Source organism: Microtus ochrogaster, chromosome 6 (genome assembly GCF_000317375.1).
Source record: "Microtus ochrogaster isolate Prairie Vole_2 chromosome 6, MicOch1.0, whole genome shotgun sequence".
Taxonomy (NCBI): Eukaryota; Metazoa; Chordata; class Mammalia; order Rodentia; family Cricetidae; genus Microtus; species Microtus ochrogaster.
Genome location: NC_022013.1, coordinates 74,851,731 through 74,874,043, shown reverse-complemented (window position 1 = coordinate 74,874,043; position 22,313 = coordinate 74,851,731). Strand labels below are relative to the sequence as shown.

Sequence of the window (22,313 nt, the reverse complement as noted above, 5' to 3'; positions counted from 1 at the left end):
TTTCTTTCTTTCTTTCTTTCTTTCTTTCTTTCTTTCTTTCTTCTTTCTCTCCCTCTCTCCCTCCCTTTCCTTACTTTTCTTTCTTTTTTTTAGCTTTTTTTTTTTTTAAGATAAAGTTTCTCTGTGTAGCCCTGGCTGTTCTGGAACTCACTCTGTAGACCAGGCTGGCCTCAAACTCAGAGATCTGCCTGCCTCTGCCTCCCAAGTGCTGGGATTAAAGATGTGTGTCACCATCGCCCGGCCCAAATGTTAAGTCTTATCCATCTCCATCAGAGTTTCACAGTGACTTACATGGGAGCATTATTTTTCTGTCACTGTGTACTAATATTTTAAATTATTTTTCATTTTGGATCTGATCAGCATTCTCAGTGATATCACTTTCAGAAATCCAATTAAGCACAAACATTTATCTGAGAAGGTAGCAGTCAAGATAAACCTTGACATTTTAATAGGCTGATGAAATTATTGTTTCATTTTCTAGAAAGTATACGTACAGTACATCCTGCAGTGCGCCTGCAGAGAGGAAACTAACGCCACCATTCGAGGGATTCACAGGCTAATACAGCCATTGCTGGTTATCCAGAGATCCAGCTTCCAAATCAACTCTACCTTCTACAGATATTATATGCATATTCAATGCATAACTGAATTATAGCCATCACTATGCCCTCTGCGTGTGATTGGGGGTGGACATGCACATGTGTACATGTATATGTAGAGACCAGAGGTCAACCTCAGGTGTCATCTCCTCGGAAACTGCTTACCTTCATTTCGTGGCATGGTATGTCACTGGGCCCGAGGCTTGCTGACTAGGCTATGCTGGCTGGCCAGCAAACCCCTTGGCTACCATGCCTGGCTCTTTATGTGGGTGCTGATAATATAACTCATGTCCTCCTGCTTATACAATAAGTACTTTACTGGCTGATCTATCTCCTAGCCCTAGAACACTACTTTAAGTGACAGTCAAAGGACTGACAGGTCTGGGAATACGATTACAGTATCTTTAATAGTTTCTGATAAAAGCCACCATGGGCACATACATGTGAGAACATAAATCACAGGGGGTCAGACATTCCAGTTGGACATTTTTTTTAAATTCTGTCATTTGATAATTATTATTCTATTTATGCTATAGTGCATAATGCTATGTCTAGCCTTATAAAAAGCTGTCACTTCTGCTAACATGGAAGCTAGAAAGCAGTGGGCATACAATTTCTTATCTTTACATTGTAAGCCAGGATGCTGTACGAGGGGTTAGGTCTCACAGAGACACTTTATTATTCTAATATTTTATCCCCATTTGTCAAAATGCTTATTTGAGCCACAAGGGGAAAACTCTTGTGCTTCTAAGACCTCAGACTAAGCTGCTACAGATCAAGCAGCTCTGGATTTCTGATTATTCTAAGATAGGTCTTAACAAAATGTGGATATTGTTTTGCTACTCAATCATGCAGTATTCACATGCCTCAATAATAGTCTAGACTATGTTATCAAAAATGGTGAGAATACTTTAAATATAAAACTAAAAGTATTTTTTGATGAAATGTTAACTTTTGATTTTTGAGAGGTTTTTGAGTATTTTGATTGAACTTAAATATTCAATAATATTCAATTTTTCGAATATTTAAGTACCTATTGGGATGTTTATTAAGAACTGCATCAAATGAAGGAAGAAAAAGACAAATGAAACATAAACACATACCATGTGAATTGTGAAATAACAAAGTCAAGTGTTTTCATTTTAATTCTTTCAAGACATGGTTTTTCTATATAGCCCTGGCTATCCTGAAACTCTGTAGACCAGGCTAGTTTTGAACTGACAGAGATCCACTGGCCTCTGCCTCCTGAGTGCTAAGATTAAAGTCCTGTGCCACCATTGCCTGACAAGTGTTTTCATTTTTAAAAACAAATAATCAAGGCCACTCAAAGACGGCATCATGGGGGACACAGATATAAACGTGACTAGATGGTGAAGATAGCAGAGAGAATTCTGGGACGGACCACACAGGAGAAGGAGAAGGGCAGTAGGGACACTCAGCACGTAGACGATCAGGCCAGCAATGAGTCCACTCTGATGGGCAGATCACATCTACCAACCACCAGACACATGTTTTAACGTAAAAAGAGAGGTATGGAGTCCTCCCAACACCATGCTGGGCAGCCTGAGAGTGCAGGATTATTACTCCTGAAAACAAGTATCCCCTTAGAGGTGATAGCCAGGCTGAATAGAGCGGCTGGAACCAGGGATGGTGAAGGGCGTGAGTGGGTATCAGCGGTGTCCCAGCCGGTCAAGTTGACATTTCTTCATTTAGGAACTGTAGTTATTGCTGCAGAGGTGATTGTCATGTGACGAGTTTATCTGTTTGAGAGTAACTTCAAAGGCAGCATCAAGGTTCTGAGAAGTTCTGAGGACCCCACCAGTCCATCATCCTAACTAATCCAAATAAACAGAATCTGGGGAGTGCTCCAAAGCCCAGACTTTAATGAATACTTATTAACTACCCAATGCAAAAGCAGGCGTCATTCTATCTTTATCATTGGAGGAGACAGGTAATGTCCCTTTGATCATTAAACTTACATTTTGCTGGAGGGAGATGCTAATACCTCAAGTCATGGGCTGAGGAGGCCTGGCTCTTTTATGCAGAAACACAAAATAAGGGTGAACCAAAGCGAGGGAGCCAATGAGTGAGCCAGGTTGTATCCATGTGCCCGACTCGTGGAAAAGGAGGTCAAAGAATCCAGTAGCCCTGGACTGCACTGAGCAGGAGACAGAACGGTAGAAAATAAGACGCAGGGCCTGCTGTGTGGCTGGGGTGGAGCTTGCCAACTGTGTGGGATATCATAAGCTAGGAAGATAAATTTGGATTTGGTTTTGAGTGTGTTGGATAACCACTGGAGATTTTTGAGCCAAAATAGGAAAGGGAAGCTATTTACCCTCCCACACACATTCTGTAGGTTCTGGAAACAGGTCCCAAGTACATCATGCAGAGAACGTGAAAACAGAGAAACTGGCAACAGCTGCTTCTCGTGCTTTGCGGCTGAAGGATGGAAGTAGCTAAGTCCAATCTGCTATCTCTCGAGTGAAGTTTGGCTAGGAGGTCTTGGGGCTGTCTGATAGCGGACTCTGATTTGGCAATTTATCATGGAGATGAAGCCTACCTCTCTGTTAGAGTGTGGTGCTCGGCAGGGATGGAGCACAGGGACTCTGCGCTGATGATGAAGAGTAGGCAACACTATGTTGTTTATCATGATAGAGATGGGCAAGTTCCATGAGCCAAGTGGTTGACTACAAGATGCAAGGCTCGGCTATCTTGAAGGAACTTAACCCAGGATGGCAGCCTTGTGAGTTGAACATGATTCAAAACCATTTGCGGCAGAGATATCCCACATGAGGGAATTTGGTTACGTGAAGATCCGCTTGGGGACTTTCCAAGGGAAGCATGCTTGTTCAAGAGAGCTCTGTTTGACACCCAGAGGTCCATGATGACCACTGGTGGCAGCCAGCGAGTAACATAGGAGGAAGTGCATTGCATAAAGAGTAATTGGTAACAAAGATCAAAGAGGAGGAGAAATACAAGTTATGATCAGGCAATCAGGTGTAGGCCTGTGAAATATCAGAAGATTTGGGTAAACATGAGCTTAACATTTTGCTAGCTATGGAATGAATCTTATAATAGGTGATCGTGAAAATTAATTACCAAAATGAGACTCATTAACTAGAAATAATTTGAAAGTCATAAGAAAATGATATCTGAAGTGGTAAAGGGGTCCACTGAAAGTTTCTCTTCTCTACATCTAACTGACTTTGGGCATTTTACAGTTCTATAAACTGACATAGTGGAAACAGGGTAAGGATGATGGCAGCAGACATGGGGAAGACCACGGATGGAAAACTGGCTCAGACGCAAGTCATCTGACCTTGATGGCTAATGACCTTGGTGTTAAAAATAAGCAAGTCAGGCCCACAATGTGGCTGGCTGAGCAGGTGAAATCTCCACCAACCTGGATTTGATTTCTGCAGCTCACACGCTAGAAGAGAGGGCTGGCTCTGGCAAGCTGTGCTTTGCCCTCGGCATGTGTGCTGTGGCAGGTGCATGCTCAGCCTTCACTGCCCAGAACAAACTGATAACATAATTTAAAAGGGAGTTTAAGTGGAGGTACCCTACAATGGGGGAGGGTGTGCTTCTCCTGGACACATAGGCTAACAAAACCCCCTGTCAAATACAGGGTACCTCTTTTCAAATAGTTTGCCACGGGGTCTCATAGGCCCCCTCTGCCATGATAGGCTATTGCCATTGCTCTTGGTTACCTTTAGAACTTGGTGATATGGACTTATTGCTGAAGACACCACATACTTGAGTCACAGGAAGTTGAGCTGGTACTGACCTGGAGTTTTATTCTTCCTGGCCAGCTTTCATACTGCTGGAAGGTTCTATGAATGGACATAGAGGCAATACTACGTAGATTTAGGAGGTTTTAAAAAAGAGACTGACAATGAAGTTTGGAGAAAAAAGTGGTAGTGGAGGGAATAGGAAGGGTAGGGGAATCACTGGAGGAGAGGAAACAGTGGGGCGAACCAGATTCAAAAACATTATGTGCATAATAACAACTCAATAAAAATTAAATAGATGAAAATGGTCACCTATATGAACTTTAATGTATGGGATGGTGGTGTGTTTACAGGAAAAGATGATCAGAATGGCGAGAATTAACTTTTGGTTCCAGGTTACAGAAGTGACAAGAGACTTCACAAGAGAAAATCATCAGGCAATGGGACGTATGGGCATAGTTCAGGGACACACCTGGGTCAGGGGCCATGGAGGCGTCGCAGCTGAAATGCTGAGAGAGTTCACATTCTCTGTGTAGGGAGCACACCTTTCTGTTGATGACACCCAGAGTTAATGAGTGTGCTTGCAAAGGAATCCAAGAAAAGGTTTCAGAGAGCTAGGAAGAGGGAGAATCTACAGGCCCTGGTGAATGAGGAGGAAGGGCTGGAGGTACAAAGGCCACCTTAGTGACTGCATTGCTTCTGTGCAGGCTATGAGAGGTGGAGAAATGGGGGGGAAGAAATTGGGAAGGAGAAGAGGGCACCGACACATGGTGGTGACAGAGCTTCTGGAGTAGGTTTTGAAAGCCACTGAGGTCACAGGACACGGAGTTCTGCCACAGTATCGAGCCTACAGAAGATCTTCTGTGCGAAAAGCCTTCCCCATACTTTCTCAAGATTCCAAAAGAAATTCCAGGTCTAATGAAAAGTAATTTCCAACTGTACATATTAGCAAGCTAGGGAATTTAGAGCAGTGGTTCTCAGCCTGTGGGATGCGACCCCTTTGGCAAGCCTCTATCTCCAAAAATATTTACATGATTCATAACAGTAGCAAAACTATTTAGGACATAACAATGATTAATGTTGGGGTAGGGGTCACCACAACATGAGGAACTGTATTAAGGGGTCACAGCATTAGAAAGGGTGAGAACCACTGGCTTATGGGATATGTGATGGAAACACAATTCAATAGGTTGAATGTTACAGCCTGATAGTTCCCTTATTGAAATAAATGAAAACATCATTGTAATACATATCACATATATGTTTATGAAATCATAAAGTACTACCTTCAGCACAGGCTCTAGTAACTGAAAAGATCAGAGAGAGAGAAAAAATATCTGATAGAGGAGAGACTCTGGCATCTAATGATACAGTATTAAAACTTAGGAGCTCCTCAGTTTCTCCTCAAACATAGGTAAAGAAAGGAGAAATTTGTTACCTGGAGGCTCTGACCTCTCACACCAGACTCAGCTCTGAGTTAAGTCATTTGAAAATACACCGGGCTTTATGCACAATACTCATGGTTTAACTACCCTTTGGAAGATTCCAACCTATCATGCTTCCATCACAATGACTTCTGAAATGTTGCTTTATAAAAATATTATGGGCACCATTCAGTCTCTCCAGGCAAACTTGAAAACAATTATTTTGTAAGCATTCCAAGGACTTTATACCTCAGACGCTGCATCAGTAATTCAGCCCCAAACCAATGCGGTCTCAATTAAAGGCCATAACAGACTCAATCAGGACTCTCTCTTGACTTTCCCTGGGGCTCCATGCCTGGAAACCATAGGCTTCAGAGCTCTGGCAGGACAGGATGAAACCTCTTCCATATGTTTCTCTCAGCTTTTGTTTTTTGGAGACAGCAGACGCAAGCTTGTGAGCATTCCAGCACCCAGTGAGGCTGTCGGTTGGAGGGTTTGTCATATTTCAATCAAAGCAGGAGCCAGCCTGTCCTCTTTGCCCAGCATCGCCACTACAGTCTCAAGGACCAGAATTAATGAATAAGCTATTGATTAAATTCCACTCTAGCAAATCCACCAAGGCAAATAAATGAACTACCCAGGGCACGTGTAGGCCATGGCCAGACATGTCTGGGGTATCGATCAGTAGTTAGTATTCTTTGGGGACACCGGAGCAGCTGATGGTAAGATGACAGGAAGGGAACATGCGAGATGGAAACAGCCTGTTTCTGAAGGGACATATCCTGAAACCACAATGGTCCTTATCTCTTTCTGCATGCGTGTGCGCCTCTGGGTTACACGGAGCATGGGGGATATGACAAGAGCCCGCGCTGCAGATGATGTAGTCAAAATCTGGGCCTAAGTTAAGGTCAAAGACAAGGATGAGCTGATGCACTCCAGGCACCAATCAAACGGGCTCATGTGATAGCTACATGTTTAGAGTATAACAAATTTAGCTGACGTTGTATTTTATCAAAGAATAAACATTAAAAAAAACCATTGAAAATGTATGCTTTATAAGAAGCCAAGTTATTGGCAATGTTCTGGAAGTAAAGTCAATCTACTGATATTTTTCTGGTTGAATTTCACATTTGATTTTTACATATCACTAACATAAAAGATATTTTAACAACCCAGAAACATAATTCACAAGCATTCACTGTCAGAAGTTTAGTGAAGTCACACCGACAATGCCATGCACACAGGAGGCTCACTGCTCGGGTGCTGGTATGCTTGCACTGATGGCTTGGCAGCCTGTGCCCACTCCTTGCAGCCCTGCCTTTGGGAACTGGTGCTGTGCCATAATGGCTCATTTTAAGAAAGGAAAGATTTTACATGCCAACATTTGGTTGAGAATGGTGTCTATCAATTTTTTTTTTTGTTAGATCTCTGGCTGAAAGGGGGAAAGAAGCAAAAATAAATCAGCCGAAGGCATTGCAATAAAGAAAAATCTGCTGCGTGCGTGTGTGTGTGTGTGTGTGTGTGTGTGTGTGTGTGTGTGTGTGTGAGCATCCTGTGCTGACCAGCATGGAGTAAGGCTACTATAGCCATTCTCTCTCAAATAGCAGGGTGGGAAAGCCTGCGCCCAGCACTGGCTGAGGGATCTGGAACAGAACCATGGCAGGGGCACCATGGAAGGCGTTACGTCATGAAGAACGGTTGTCAGAGGGTGCCTCACCCATCTCCATTCCCTTCCACATTTAACCCGGGGGGAGCCCCAGGGTGGACCAGAGAACAGTGAAAGTGAAGCCCGAGAGACTGGCAATCTTCTCCCATCGTTTTGGCCAGAATGTGCAGAGGGGGAGATACAGAGTGTGGGGGGGCAAAGTCCCATTCTGCTTTGCTCCTGTCCTTTTCTTCTTGGCCCTGCGCGAAGGATGGAGCTTGTCAGAGGGAAGTACCATGACTTCAGCCAAACGGGAATCAGAAAGACCCAGACAGCTCATTTTTCTCTTCCGAGGAACCAGAAAAAGGAGCCCTGCAGTCCAGAGAATAAACACAGGGAGCGGAGAATCTTTGCTGTTTTCTATATTTCCTTTTCCTCCTCATCGCCTCCAAAGTAGCTTTAGCTGTGCTAACTGTGTAGCATCTGGAAGACACAAGGCCCCAGAGAAAAATAACATTTTAGCCAAAGGTCCAGGATAGGAAATGCAAGAGACTAGAAAGCTGGAAAAGATGGAAGACGCCTTAATTTCAAAAGCAAAGTAATACAAGCTCAGAATCAGCTCCAAGTTGCATGTCCCCGTCTGTGCCACACACACAAGGAAACTCTTCAGCACGTGAGCCCTTCTCCTATAGTCCAGCCAAGTCCTGAGGAAGCCATGGAGGAGTGTGTGCATTCGACAGAGGTGAAGAAACCCTGCAAAACTTGAGGAGAAACAAACTGGAGGCTAACTTACTGACAAAGAGACAGAAAATAATTCACCCTACTCCAAACCAGCGGCCAAACACAGGTAAGAGAGATTCATCTTCTGAGGCTATGAACAAAGTTATCCTACCACAGCCTAGTATTTAAAAATGATCCCAGGAAACAATCCCGTCATTCAAAGCGATGCGAATGAAATCTGGGGTGGTTATATAAACATCAGGTAATACAGACATAAGAATAAGGAAATTATGAGAACTGGTAAGGGATAGACCACACGCTGAATGTAGGGTCAGTTTATCATGTCCCTAAACGGCAATGTGCACATATGTACTTGATAACAGCACATCAAATGCCTAAGGCAAAAATGATGTACTTGTCCCCATCTCTCACCTCAAAAAATAGAGGTGGTAGCTTATTTTTAGAGCCAAATGTGTGGCCATGAGCTGAGAACACACAGATTACCCCACACTCCCTGTTCCCATGTGCCCAGAGTTCACTGACATTCCAACCAGTTGACAGCCTTATAGAAAGGTCGCTATACTGTGCGGCTTCTTTCCAGGAGTTTCCCTACATACACCTAAAGAAGCAATAGATTCATCCACAGATTACATGTAGAGACATCAGATCTCCTCTGCCAATAATTGACAGAGCAACTCAGCGGGTCAATAAGTTTATAAATAATCCACACATCGCCATGACTCAGCCTCTTCCACATGATGTTTATAAACACACTGACCAAAGCACACACTCATGCTCTTCAAGACGGACTCTGTTCTGTGCCCTGAAGCAAACCTTAGCTAATGTAAGAGAAGTGAAAATCACAAACCCATGTCCCTAGAACACATGAAAAATTAACTGTATGAAAATCCCATACAAAGTATCTGAGAAAATTCTAAATATTTGTGAATTAAGTCAATTCCCTGTGAATAATCTATAGGCCAAGAAGGTTCAACAGTTAGTAAAAAGTATTTTGAACAAATGAGAATGCAACATTTCACGACATGTGCCACCTAAATCAGGGCTCAGCGGAAAACTCAAAGCCATGGGCTTTCGACTACATCTTACAACCAGCAAAGTTAGCTACTCTCTCTGAGGAAACACGAAGGCAAGACGGAAGAGGAAAGCAGTAAAGAGCAGAATTATCTGTAGTAGCAAACAGAAAGTAATATTTAAGAAATCAGTGAGGATTCTTTCCCACTCTGCAGGCTGCCTCTGCACGCGGATGGCGGTGCTTTGCTGTACAGGTGGACTGGAGGCTCCATGAGCTCCCATTCATCAGCGGTTGCTCTAGATGCCTGAGCTGTAGGGGTCCTGTTCACAACGTCCTCTCCTGTGTCAGCAAATTTACATGGATTCCCTTCTTCCTACCTCTGTTAAAAATGAGAATATCAGGTCTTAGGCTGAGGAGCTTGGGACACTTGGAGTTGAGTTTCATGCAGGGTGAGAGATAAGGCTCAGCTCTCTCCCATTTGGCCAGCATCACCTCTTGAAGATGTCATCTTTTCTCTGGTCTGTATATTTGGCCTCTGTCAAAAATCAGTTGTCAATAGGTTCATGTGCTTAGCTGCAGTCCTCAAGGCTAGTTTTTCGATTCAGGTGCATGTTTTTAAGTCAGTTGCCCTGTTTTTCTCCTTTATCATTACTACAGCTCTGTGGTCTAACTTGAAATCGGGATGGTGTTACCTGCAGCAGGTGGTTTTCATTTTGAATTGTTCAGGGATGTTTGGGCCAGACTTGTTTTTTTTTTTTTTTTCAAAGAGAAATTTAACATTATCCTTTTCAATCTCTCCATGGAGAATTGTGTTGGGATTGATAGGAACTGTGTTGAATCTGTAAGCTTGCTTTCTGTAGGATGGCCATTTTCCCAGCCTCACTCCTACAAAGAGTGTTGTGTATAGTGTAGCAGGAGACAGCGCTCGGCACAGAGACCACAAACTGTCAAACCGTAGAGAAGAGACCATGGAGCACTAAGTTCTGCATGACATCTGTCACTCCTCCAGCCCCTGCCCAAGACTCAGGGACTGCTGTGGAAGAGGGGCTGGAGAGATCTAGGGCCCAGAGACAGTGGCTGACTGACTGCCTAAAGGAAAGAGCATTCTCCAGACAGAGCAGGGTGCTTAGACAGAGGAGCCCACAGTGGCGGTGCCAGCATGCACGAGACCTGCTCAAGCTCCAGTCAATAAATTCTTAGCGTGAAGAGGGAAGCATGAAGTCTGAGCTCAAGCTGATGAACCATTGGCAAAGAGAGCTACCAGGATGAGGATCAGTTTTCTTAAGGGGTGTGGCCTCCAGTAGGCCAACCACGTCTTAGTAGAAAGCTACTCTACCGAATACATTGGCATGGAACAGCTTGGGCCCAAAGTTGGGTGGGTAGGAAAGCGAGTGAATCTGGGAAGTTTGGGGAGGGGGTTGACTATGATCAAAATACATTGTATGAAATTCTCAAAGAACTGAAAAAAAAACCAGAAAAACATCAATAAAATCAAGAGGTATTTTTTTTTAAATCTACTAAATTAAAGACCTCTAAGACTCTACCATGGAAGGAAATCAATCAATAGGTACACTGGAAACGGCATTCTGCTCATAATGCTGTCAAGTGGTTTGAAAAGGACCAACTTTGCATATTCAAGATTAAAATCAAAAAGCTCAGCTGAAAGGAAACATCTAGAAAAACTCCAAATGATTGAGGAAATTGCATTCCAAGTTAAAGGTCTTTCTCCAAGGAAAATCACAGGTATTTATTGGTGAATTCTACCAACATTTAAGAAATACATAAAACGTGTTTTATCCAGTTTGTCTACAAAGTAAAGAAAGGAGTGGCTATCCTTCTATAGCGACAGAATCAGCGTGATGGTCAAGGTCAAACATGGTAAAGGCTTTGCTAGAAGAAAAGGCAGAGTGGAAGCAGTTCTATGAGGATAGAGGTGGATGCACCTGCAGATTACAGCAAGCAGCTCCCAGCAACATGTAAAGAGGAGACCACATGGCAACCATGCAGGGCTTACCCAGCGAGAGTAGACTAGTTCATAGCTTTTAAATCAACACATAATTAATCATCCAAAAACATAAGATGTAGGAAACCATGTGACATATTTATAATAAATGTCAGAAAATGAGAACTAAAAGATAATTCTTCAACCCAATAAAAGGTTTTCTCTTTAAACTTCATAGGTAACAAACATCCTCACTAATGGTAGAGGGCTGAAAGTGCCCTTAAGTTTATTCTGTAGATCCATGTAGAATTCAGCAATCTACAACGAAGTGCCCAAGACTCATAATAAATTTAGCAAGGTTGCTGAGCCGAGTTTTATTATATCAAAATCAATGGTCTTTCTACACGCCAATAACAAACAATTAAATTTTAATTTACTTAAAGGAACATTAATAATTGTACCCCTAAAAGGAAACAATTAGGTACAAATCTAATAAAATACCTTTACTACTGTGTATTGAGCTCTATCAAATGTTGATGAGATAAATGTATCAAGCACAAAAGCAATTTATTGCGCCTAATACATGAAAGATTAGATACTATTGAGACACAAATTCTGCTCCAAGTGACTCACAGAGTCAATGCAGTCCTAATTAAAACCACAGAGAGTTTTGTAGATATTAATAAACTGTTTTCCAAAATCCATATGGAAAAGTAAGGGAAAAGAAAAGCCAAAACAAGCTTTAGGAAGCTCAAACTGAAGACCAGGCTGTATGTTTTCACAGGGCACTATGCATCTGGAACAATCAGCAGTATACCGTGCTGGGGATCTGGCAGGCATATTGGTAAATTCAGCAGAAAATTCAAAAGAGCCCCCTAAAGTATGTTTATATACACTTTTCACAGCATTCTTACGCTTTCAGTAGAAAAAAATAGTCACTGCAATAAATCGAGTTGGAACTACGAAATACTTATTATAAAACAACACGAAATAAAACTAACATGAACTTGTTTCACCCATCAGTTTAATTAGCATGGTCATAAATTCAAAATATAATCAGACAAATGTTCTAGAAGAAGAAGAATAGGAGGAATATAATACTTATTTTAGGAGATTTTTTTCCTTCCCACCTCTAGTCAAGATCTCACATAGCCTAAGATGGTCTTGAATTCCTATGTAGTAGAGAAGCAACTCCTAAGCTTAGGTAAGTGGAGTTCTTGTATTTAATACCATATGTACAAGCCAAATCCACTGAAATGCAAGTCTTCTGTTCTGTATAAGACACAACCAAACTGACAAGAACAGATACTACACTTGATCTTAGCCAAAAGTCCAAGAAGCAATGGCTCAGCAGTTAAAAGGAGCACTGGCTGCTCTTCCAGAGGTCCTGAGTTCAATTCTCAGCAACCACATGGTAGTTCACAACTATCTATAACGCGTGGTGCCTTCTCCTGGCGTGCAGGCATACCTGCAAGCAGAACACTATATACATAATAAATAAATCTTTTTTTGAGTAGTGAGAGAACTTATTTATTTATTTATTTATTTGATTTTCAATCAACAGAGTTTATTTTCCAGCAGATGATTTGTGGATAGATATGCTCACTTTTGAAAAGAGGAGTAAAAAGTACTCTGAAGTGTATTTTGTGGAAACCCTCTTTTGTGGAGTTCTTTTTTTTTCCATTAAAAAATTTACACTTCCTCCCCTCCTCCCATTCCCCTCCTGGCTCTCAGCTTCCCACTCCCCCTTCTCCCTTCCCGTCCCTGCTTGAGAGAGGGCAGGGAACCCTGCCCTGTGGGAAGTCCAAGGCCCTCCACCCTACATCCAGGCCTAGGAAGCTGTGCATCCAAATAGACAAGGGTCCCCCAAAGCCAGTACATGCAGTAAAAACAAGTCCCAGTGCCTTTATCAATGGCTTCTCAGTCAGCCCCCATTGTCAGCCACCATCAGAGAGTCCGGTTTGATAGCATGCTCCTTCAGTCCCGGTCCAGCTATATTTGGTGAGCTCCCATTAGAACAGGCATACTGCCTCAGTGGGTCGACCAATCCCTTGTGGTCCTGACTACCTTGCTCATCTTCTCCCTTTTTCTGCCCTTCATCTGGACCTTGGGAGCTCAGTCCTTGTTATGATGTGGGTCTCTGTCTAAAGGAACTTCTGGAGGCATTACCATCCCTGATTTCAAACTCTATTACAGAGCTACAGTAATGAAAACAGCTTGGCATTGGCATAAAAAACAGAGATGTCGACCAATGGAATCGAATTAAAGACCCGGATATTAACCCACAAACCTATGAACACCTCATTTTCGACAAAGGAACTTAAAATATACAATAGAAGAAAGAAAGCATCCTCAACAAATGATGCTGGCATAACTGGATGTCAACCTGTAGAAGAATGAAAATAGATCCATATCTATCACCATGCATAAAACTGAAGTCCAAATGGATTAAATACCTCAATATAAATCCGACCACACTGAACCTGATAGAAGAGGAAATGGGATGTAGTCTGCAACACATGGGCACAGGAGACCACCTCCTATGTATAACCCCAGTAGCACAGACAATAAGAGAAACATTGAATAAATGGGACCTCCTGAAACTGAGAAGCTTCTGTAAAGCAAAGGACACTGTCATTAAGACAAGAAGGCATCCTACTGAATGGGAAAAGATCTTCACTAACCCTACATCAGACAAAGGCCGGATCTCCAAAATATATAAAGAACTCAAGAAAGTAGACATTAAAATTCTAATTAACCCAATTAAAAATGGGTTACTGAACTGAACAGAGAATTCTCAACAGAAGTTCAAATGGTCAAAGGACACTTAAGGTCATGTCCAACCTCCTCAGTGATCAGGGAAACGTAAATCAAAACAACTTTGAGATACCATCTTACACCTGTCAGAATGGTTAAAATCAAAAACACCAACGATAGCCTATAAATAAATCTGACATTAAGCTTTATTACTGCTAACACTGGGTTATTATTACTATTTTTGAGTGTTTTCCTTGTGCAGAGGCCATGCTAATAGTCTCTGTATCATTACAATTCGAATATATATGCTGCCAAAGCAAGCACTTATTCTAATTTTTAGTTTATTTGTTGATAAAGAGCCTTACTATGTTGCCCTTGCTCTCCTGAAATTTGCTTTGCAGACCAGGTTGGCCTTGAATTTATAGAGCCATGTCTCCAGCCCCAAATCTGAATTATTAAAGGCCTCACTTTCAACCTCTGGTAATTTCTGAGCAAGAAAAGGGTAAAGAAAGGGATTCTATTAAAACTCTGATAAAATTGTTAGCAGCTATCCAAATACTGTTTGCTCTATTTATCTGAGACCTATTTTTAGCTTTAGGGCAATCTGAGATAGAGAAATCAAATATTTTCAAAGAGATTCAGTTATAAAGTGGTCATTCTAGTTAAAATCAGAATTTTGCTTCACAAAAGAATGCACTAAAGGACACATTCAAATAAAGAGGCCCTCTCGCATTCAAATTCTTACATTCAGATATCTGTTAATAGATGACTACGCAAGAGATATGGAATCAGGAAATCAGGTTTTAATGCTTCTGGTATGCAGGTAGATACCCGAGAAATGTAAGAAATTTGATATGCATCCATACTTACAGCAGCCTTTAAGTGAGATTGTCATGGCTAAACTGATTTCTTTGATATTTGCTTCCATTTCTTATGATCAAAGTTGTTTAGATTGACTGATAAAAAGCTGGGTACCTTGAAGTAATATCATGGATTATAGGTATTGAAATGTCACTTGGAGTATCTTCCGCAGTGCTGACTTGGGTTCATTGCTTTTCGTGCAGGCATCTTTGGTACAGACTTCCACCTGCAAAGATTAGTTTGGAAAGGAATAAATATAATCATCTTCAAAACAGACCGGCAACAGACTGAATCCACCTTCCCCTTCTTCATATGAATCTCTTCAAGTCTGCTATAGCCTCAAGGGGCTTAGGAAATATTCTTCTTTTTGATTTGAATTGAATCCAGTGGGATGAACTCAGAACAGAATACGGAATTGGGCTCAGGACTCAGGACAATTGATTTAGTGATTAACATGGCGATGTTTGGTCTCCAGTTCTGACCATTCACAAAGAGAAGGGCTTATTAATCTATTCAGAGTAGTCAAAGGATGGGATTGCTTAGGTGGTGATTCACAAGCCCAATAGGTTATCCTTGCATAGCGCTCTCCAGATCTATAACCACGTGCTGTAATGATGATATCTCCTGGAAGTCTTGACACTTTGCAACAAATCGCCCAAATGCTAATGTCTAATGGGAGAAAAATGAAGCCCAGGAAAGCCTCCCAATAGGGCCGAGCTATTTTATATCCATTTGTTCCAGCAGCAATAGTATTATCCCCTTAATCAAGCAGGCGATCATCACTCACCCCTTTAATTCTGCCACCTAGTCAGAATAAAAACTGAGAGGGCGGAAGGACTTAGGATTGGAAATGGGGCCCATCAAACATCAGTAACCCAAAGGAGTGGATCCGGTGGCTGGGAGGAGAGCAGCGGATACACAGGAGATATCTGGTGGACCAGCCACCACACATAGCATTTAAGGGTAAACTCTGCTGTATTTCTTTTTATAAAAGATTGATTTTAAAAATGTGTGTGTGTCATCAGAAGTGTTTCATGTGCTTGCCGGTGCCCGTGGAGGTGAGGAGGGGTGTCAGATCCCCCGGAATTGGAGTTCTGTGTGGGTGTGAGCCACCTGATGTGAGAGCTGGGAATGAGATCTCAGTCCTCTGAAAGAGCAGCAAGTGTTCTTAACCACAGAGCCCTCTCTCCGGCCCCTGAACTATACCCTTTCATGTGCTAATTGATAAGAGAATGTATTCTGGTGCTGCAGTTTTAAGCCAAACCATCCTCCAAGTCTTTGCATCAGAACTTGGAGCCAGATAGATGAGATCCACACTGCAGTTTGGAGACATCATCTTGTTCCCAGAACTGTTGGGTCTAAACAGGAACTGAACAGGTTTTCTACAGTGTACCATCATGTTATTGAAAATTGCAATGGTGCCTTTTGTGATACCATCTTATAGACTTAAACATTATTAAGATCCTCCACTATGATTAAGTACAAACAAGAAATATCTTTAAGATAGATTATCTTAAAAATACGATGTGATAGAAATCATAATATAAATTTTACGCAAATTGGAAGGTGCCACGCTTTGGTACACAATGGGATTAACCTGAGTAACCCAATCAAATTCATTATGTCTTCAGTATACACAATATATTCCTGATGGACTCTTGACCAAAGAACTTTTCACTGCCTTCTGGATGTCACAATCATAGTTCAGGTTTGTAGGGTGAGTGATGCATTTTGACAGGTGATTACGTGTCACGTGTTACAGCACGCAATGAACAGTCAGTGGAGGGAATGGTGCTGCCTCCTAGCTTCTTCTCACTTGGAGCTTGAGTTCATCCCTTCTAGCTAACAATAAAGTAGAATATCGTGGATTTAGCCCCTACTCTGCTTAATAACACCAGAACTCACTGCTCCTCAGTTTGGGCACCTGTTACCCAGGCTCTCTCTATTCCCAACTGCCATTATGTCTGACCTCTAGTAAAATCCATTCTGTGTTCACATTCATTATTCTTTAGCTTGAAACACATGAGGAGTCCTCAGACCTACATTTTAGCAAGTCTGAAAGGAAGGAGGCAGAGAAACCAGGAGACCCGGAAGGTAGTCAGACGGTCTAATATTTGTTTGGGGCTTTCCTGCATCCTACTGCTTTCTCAATCCATTTAAATGGAAGGACAAAGCTACTTGGGTCTATTTGTGTTTCTCCAAAATACTTTGTTGAAGTTGGGAAAGCACAGCACTGTGTTTTGTTCTTTCTGATTTACATTCCCAGGCTCTACCCTGAGTCTCTCTCTACTATAACATGTGAATGAAATCTACATATTGGGGTTTAACATGTTTACCTGAAAAGAACTTAAAAATCAAGTCTTAAAATTAAAGTTATAATTCCCTTCGAAACGGTAACATAAAAGAATTTATCCAGTGAGATACCTGGGTATTTGATCAGCTTTAAAGTCAATTGTTGTTTTGTGGAAGAGGTTAACCTAGAGAAGTTTCATTCAAATATTAGGTACATTTGTTTAATGTTGACTTAAATGACGTTTGACTTCATAAAAAAGGCACTAAAATTTAACTTTCAAATTTCCAGCCACGCATAAATATGCCAACTATGATAATACTAGACTACAAAAACAAAAATCCACAGTGTAGACAGTAAGGAAAAACACTCAAATTTTGGGTTCAGTTTTGACATTCTGTCTTTGTTTCAAAGACATAAGTCTGGTTGAAATGTGTTTTCTTCTGGCTACAACAGAACCCATCCATCAGGGCGAGCGAGGGTTTCCACATTACGAAAAGGGCATGCAATGTGATAGCTTTGCCTTGTTCTACAGGCCAAGACTGAGCTGCACATGTGTGTGTGCAGCCTCAGTGTTCTCATCGCCAGCCTGCACTCTGCAAATCAGCTTTGTAGCTACATATGTATATAGGAATGCATGAATTCACTTATTTTTTGGTGTGTGTGTGTGTGTGTGTGTGTGTGTGTATGAAGGCCAGAAGAGGGTATTAAGATCTCTTAGAGTTGGCATTTAAGACATTTTTAAGAAACATGGATGGATCTGCGGGTGTTAAAACCCAACAGGGGTCCTCAAGAGAGCACAACAAGCAGTCTTAACCACTGAGCTACCTTGCCAGCTCCAGCCTTTCAGATTTTAAATGCAAATGATCAGGCTTCACTCTAGAACTCAGTCTTATCCTCCAACAGGGGCCCAAAGAAGACCTCACGCCGAAGCCTCCATTGCTGCCCTGAGCTCTTTTGCTCACAAAAGCTGTAACAGGGATGACTTGAGGCCTGACTTCTGTATGTGGTCCACTTATCAGCGTTGGCTCTTCTACGGCTTGAGAGTGCAAACGTCAGCCCACGCGTGCCATGCTAATGCGCTCACATAGGTTGCTGGAACTGAAAACACAACCCACGGAGCTTTCTTTCTGTGTCTATTGTTTCCTTTTTCCCCTCTGTCTATTGTTGCTTATGAAGCCAAGTCCATGGGTCACAGTAGGGATGGCCAGAGTATTGTAGCCAAAAAACATGCTTCACTCTCAGACATGGGAAAACGACATGTCACATGGGCAGACATGGCACTCCCGGCAAAACGTTTCTGGGGTCGAATAAAATTCCTGCATTTAATGCCTTTTGGAAATTATTCATGAAATGCTCATGAATTTTAGAAGTTGCATAGATTATTTAAAAATTTACTAAATTGCAGTCTTCTCTATAAATGCTGAGTTTCTGAAATCTTTTCTTCACTCATTTATTCCCTTGGCCTTGTTATCTCGTGTATCTGACATTCACACAAGATTTTTCAGCTCCTGCAGGACATTAGATTTTATATACTCCTGGGCTCTGCTATTCCTCCTATTTCAGAATCAGTAGACCTTGGTGAGGTCCAAAGGCTTGGCCTCAGATAAACAGTGAACTCTCTGAATTTTGTGATAAATTTGCCATGTCAGTGTATACGTAAATATTCTTCTAGGGAAGGAAGCATGGACTTAGAAGGTCCCAGACTCCCAAGTACAAACGATTTGAACGCTGCCCTGCCACATAGGTGAGGCTGAGGAGCCATTGCTGCGTGCTGAGCAGACTCATTCCTTCCGTCCTTGGCTAAAATCCTGTGGAGTGTTTATAAAACTTCTCATGTTTTCCTGTTGCAGTCAGAATCAGAAATGCTAGTGGGGGACAGATTATTTCACATTAACCATGCCTTGCCTTTACAAAAGGGACAGCTGACACCCAGTGAGCTATGCTACTTCCCTGAGTAAGTGGCAGAAAAAAAACAAAACAAGCAAACAAAAACAAGAGACAAATCTCTTCATCTCAAGTTAATTCTGATTTTGATACCAATAAAAGGTCAAGAAAGAAGATAAACTGGGAAGACTGGATTTTGGTGACCATTTGACCAACTTCACTTCGCTGGTGGGCATTTTATCCTCTCTCTCACCAGCACCGAGAACCATTCTCCAGGGGTTCCAGTCTGCAAAGCCCTTGCAGCTGACGGTTTTCATTCTGGTCAATTTCCCTCTTCTCCCTTCCCTTTCCCATCAAATAAACAATAATCTGTAACCAGGACAGAGAGCCTGCACACAGAGACATCGCTTGGCATGTTTTATTTAACATATCCATGAGCTTAACCATCCAAAAAAGAAAGAAACAAAACAACGTTCTGACCTGAATGTCACAGATAGTGACGGGAGACAGGCCTTTCCGAATAAACAGCCCCGACACATCCGTTCCAGGCTCGGAGAGCTTATTATTTACATAGATGGAAGACTCGGAGACACTGCCATTTGGGTTTGAAGAGGATGTCCAGATGACATGTACAGCTGTCCTGTTGATGATGACAACCTCTGGAGGAAGCATGCCCTGAGGCTCTAGAATTAAAGCAAGAGCCTGAATAAGCCCCAGCTGTCTTTGCAAAAGCTCTTGTTAAACTACATGCAGATTGGTATGGAGGCCTTGCACATCTACTTTCCTATGATGAAGTTAGCACAGTCTGAAGTCCTCTGCAAATTGGCTTATTACGCTCCCAGTTAGAAACCATAAGCATTGGTGGCAAAATGCTTCATACCACCCGCTTAGCACTAATCTCCGATGCTATGTGGCCAGTGGGATATAAATGATAAATTGCTCAACCCGTATGTACCTCAAAACATAGATCTGTTATTTGCTGTTTTTTTCAACCTTTCACTTTAAGTCTTCTAGGGGTAGGGGGGAATTTCCTCCTTAAGCCTAATAAAATACAATTCAAATACACTAAGGCTACTGGGATGTGAAAAATCATTTGCTGTTACTAGCTTCTAACTCAAGCAATATGAAGCAATAGTGCAATATTGTCATTATGTAAATGATTTTGAGTGTTGATTACCATAGGTAATGATGAAATCTAACATTAGAAAAAAATCTCACTTAGCATTAAATTACACAATTATTCAAGCATGTCAGAAATAACTATGCGAAGGCCTATTTTTATCATAAAAACTCATCGTAACTATTTGAAAAATCGTCCTTGTGGTTCATCCTATTTTATAAACAAAAGGTGCTGACCTTTGGCATTACAAAGGGAAATGGGTTCCCTACTTAAAGAGTTCTGCTAATGGCCTGGAACACTTGCTTGGGAGGTAACGATATTATAATGTTTATAATGAGACCATAGAAAGCCAGAAAGATTAGAAAGACCATCCCAGGCTCATTTCCGACTCACAAGTGGATTCTCCAGCTTCCTCTCCTTTGCTAACTGGCTTAGAAACCCAGACATAGGCAATTCTTCTCTGAGGCTGAACTTGCACCTAGTGTTTTCTGGTGACTTGGGGTGGGCTCTTCCTGAGCTGGGATGTCATTTTGAAAAGCACACTGCTATTGAGGGCTAATCTTAGAGAAGAAAATCTCTCTAAATATCACCTTTTGCTGATGTGAACTGGCTCCCAATTAAACCTGCGCTGAAAGGAACAAGAGGAACAGGTCTGGTGGTCCAGTTACTACAGTTATTACAGCTCCACACTGCTGTTTCCAGGGGACAGGTTTATTTGTCTGTCAGTTGACACCAAGCACGTAAGCATTTTGGTTTTTACCCACTTCCTTTAAGCTGGACAGATGATTGATCTCAGTTCCAGAATGGATCAATCAATGCCATTGGCTTCACTAAGCTGAGAACCTCTTGGCATCTTTACTCACCCTCATTGCATGTGGTCCTGTGTACCACTGTGCTGTTGGTTCCACGGACTTCATTGAAGACCGAGAGGAAAATCTGACACTCCGTGTTTGGAGCTAAGATGCCAATGACATGAGAATCAACATCTGGGAAGATTTTCAGGGATTTGTTCAAGGCCCCAGAATTCCAAAGCAGTATGTAATATTCCACATCACCCTGGAGATCTTGAAAAGCTGTTAATGAAAAATAAAACATTGTAAACATGGCAGGTGGGAAACAGAATAAATTCTCTTGCTAAATATTTCTAGAATAAAATAGAAGCAAGTGGATGGTAATTCAGCTTTATAAAAGGTTCTAGAATTTTCTTTTTGGTGAAACTGGTAGAGTTAGATTTTTAAAAAATTTTATCTTTTACTTAATTCTATAATCAAGAAGTCATGTTGAGAATATTTTAAACACTTTCTTTAAATATATACATGTATACACACATATATGTTATTTATAATTATTCAAATAACCTTCCAAATATCAATATGACCATTTTCAAAGAAGGTGCAATGGAAAGTTACGCAGCATGGAAGACATTCATGACTTTTTTTAAAGGACTCTTTTATGTTAACGTCTTGGGTTCATGCGTAAACAGCAAGTGTTAATTTTGATTATTTTCCCCTAACCATGGTACTACTTTTGCTTGGTCTCCAGAAATATTTTAAAAGGTGGGTATGCCAGTGTGGTTGGAAGACTTTATTCCCGGAAGCTTGTTAATTAAGTTGGGAAACCCTGAAGATTGTGGTGATTTTTTTTCTCTGATGTCACCAACTGTGCTCATATGAAACTGGTCTAATCCAGTAAAGCTGAGTGGATTGTCTATGAGAAAGCTCCTTTTCTCACTGAGATATTCTTCACTGGCTTACGGGAATATCACTCACTAATCTGTGGCCCTTCCACAGCATGGAGGGCATTTTAGATGCCAAGTTTGTGCTACTTGATACCCAACTAATTTAAATTTCATTCAAAAGTTAAACCTTTACGACATTAAGTGCTTCCCAACTCTTATACGACAGTCTTCCTAGGAAGACACAACTCATCCAATCTACTTGCCTAGAAAGGGAGCCCATGTAGACCAAACAATAAAGTACCAACTGTACCAAAGCCTGATTTGCTGAAGCAGTACTCTCTTCCTCTGGGCCACTAACAGGAGTCTGGGTGAGGGGTCATTGGTAAGGAGCAGAGGTAACCCAAAAGCAGTTGCATCTCTGGAAATCTTCCCTGTGATGGCTGAGGGACCCAAATCTGGCAACCATGGGGGCTGTTCTCCCAGGCTCCAGGCAACTCCACTGTCTGGATATGTCTTTCCTTTCCCAGTTTGGCTGGCCCAGCATCTCTACACCCAGCAGCTGCTTTCTTCTTCTGTATTATTGGAAGGGACCCTCCAGAATCTTCTAGTCACTCAGAGCATGTGAG

General features: G+C 41.8%; 1 non-coding gene and 1 pseudogene across 1 annotated transcript; both read right to left on the bottom strand.

Annotated features, from left to right (window-relative positions):
* Window positions 1-12,232: 12,232 nt before the first annotated feature.
* On the bottom strand, window positions 12,233-12,438 carry LOC113456233 (annotated as a pseudogene).
* Window positions 12,439-14,067: 1,629 nt separating this feature from the next.
* Window positions 14,068-14,175, bottom strand: LOC113456252. Its single transcript, XR_003377100.1, has one exon. It is a non-coding gene; the product is annotated as a U6 spliceosomal RNA (small nuclear RNA).
* Between the last annotated feature and the right edge of the window lie 8,138 nt (window positions 14,176-22,313).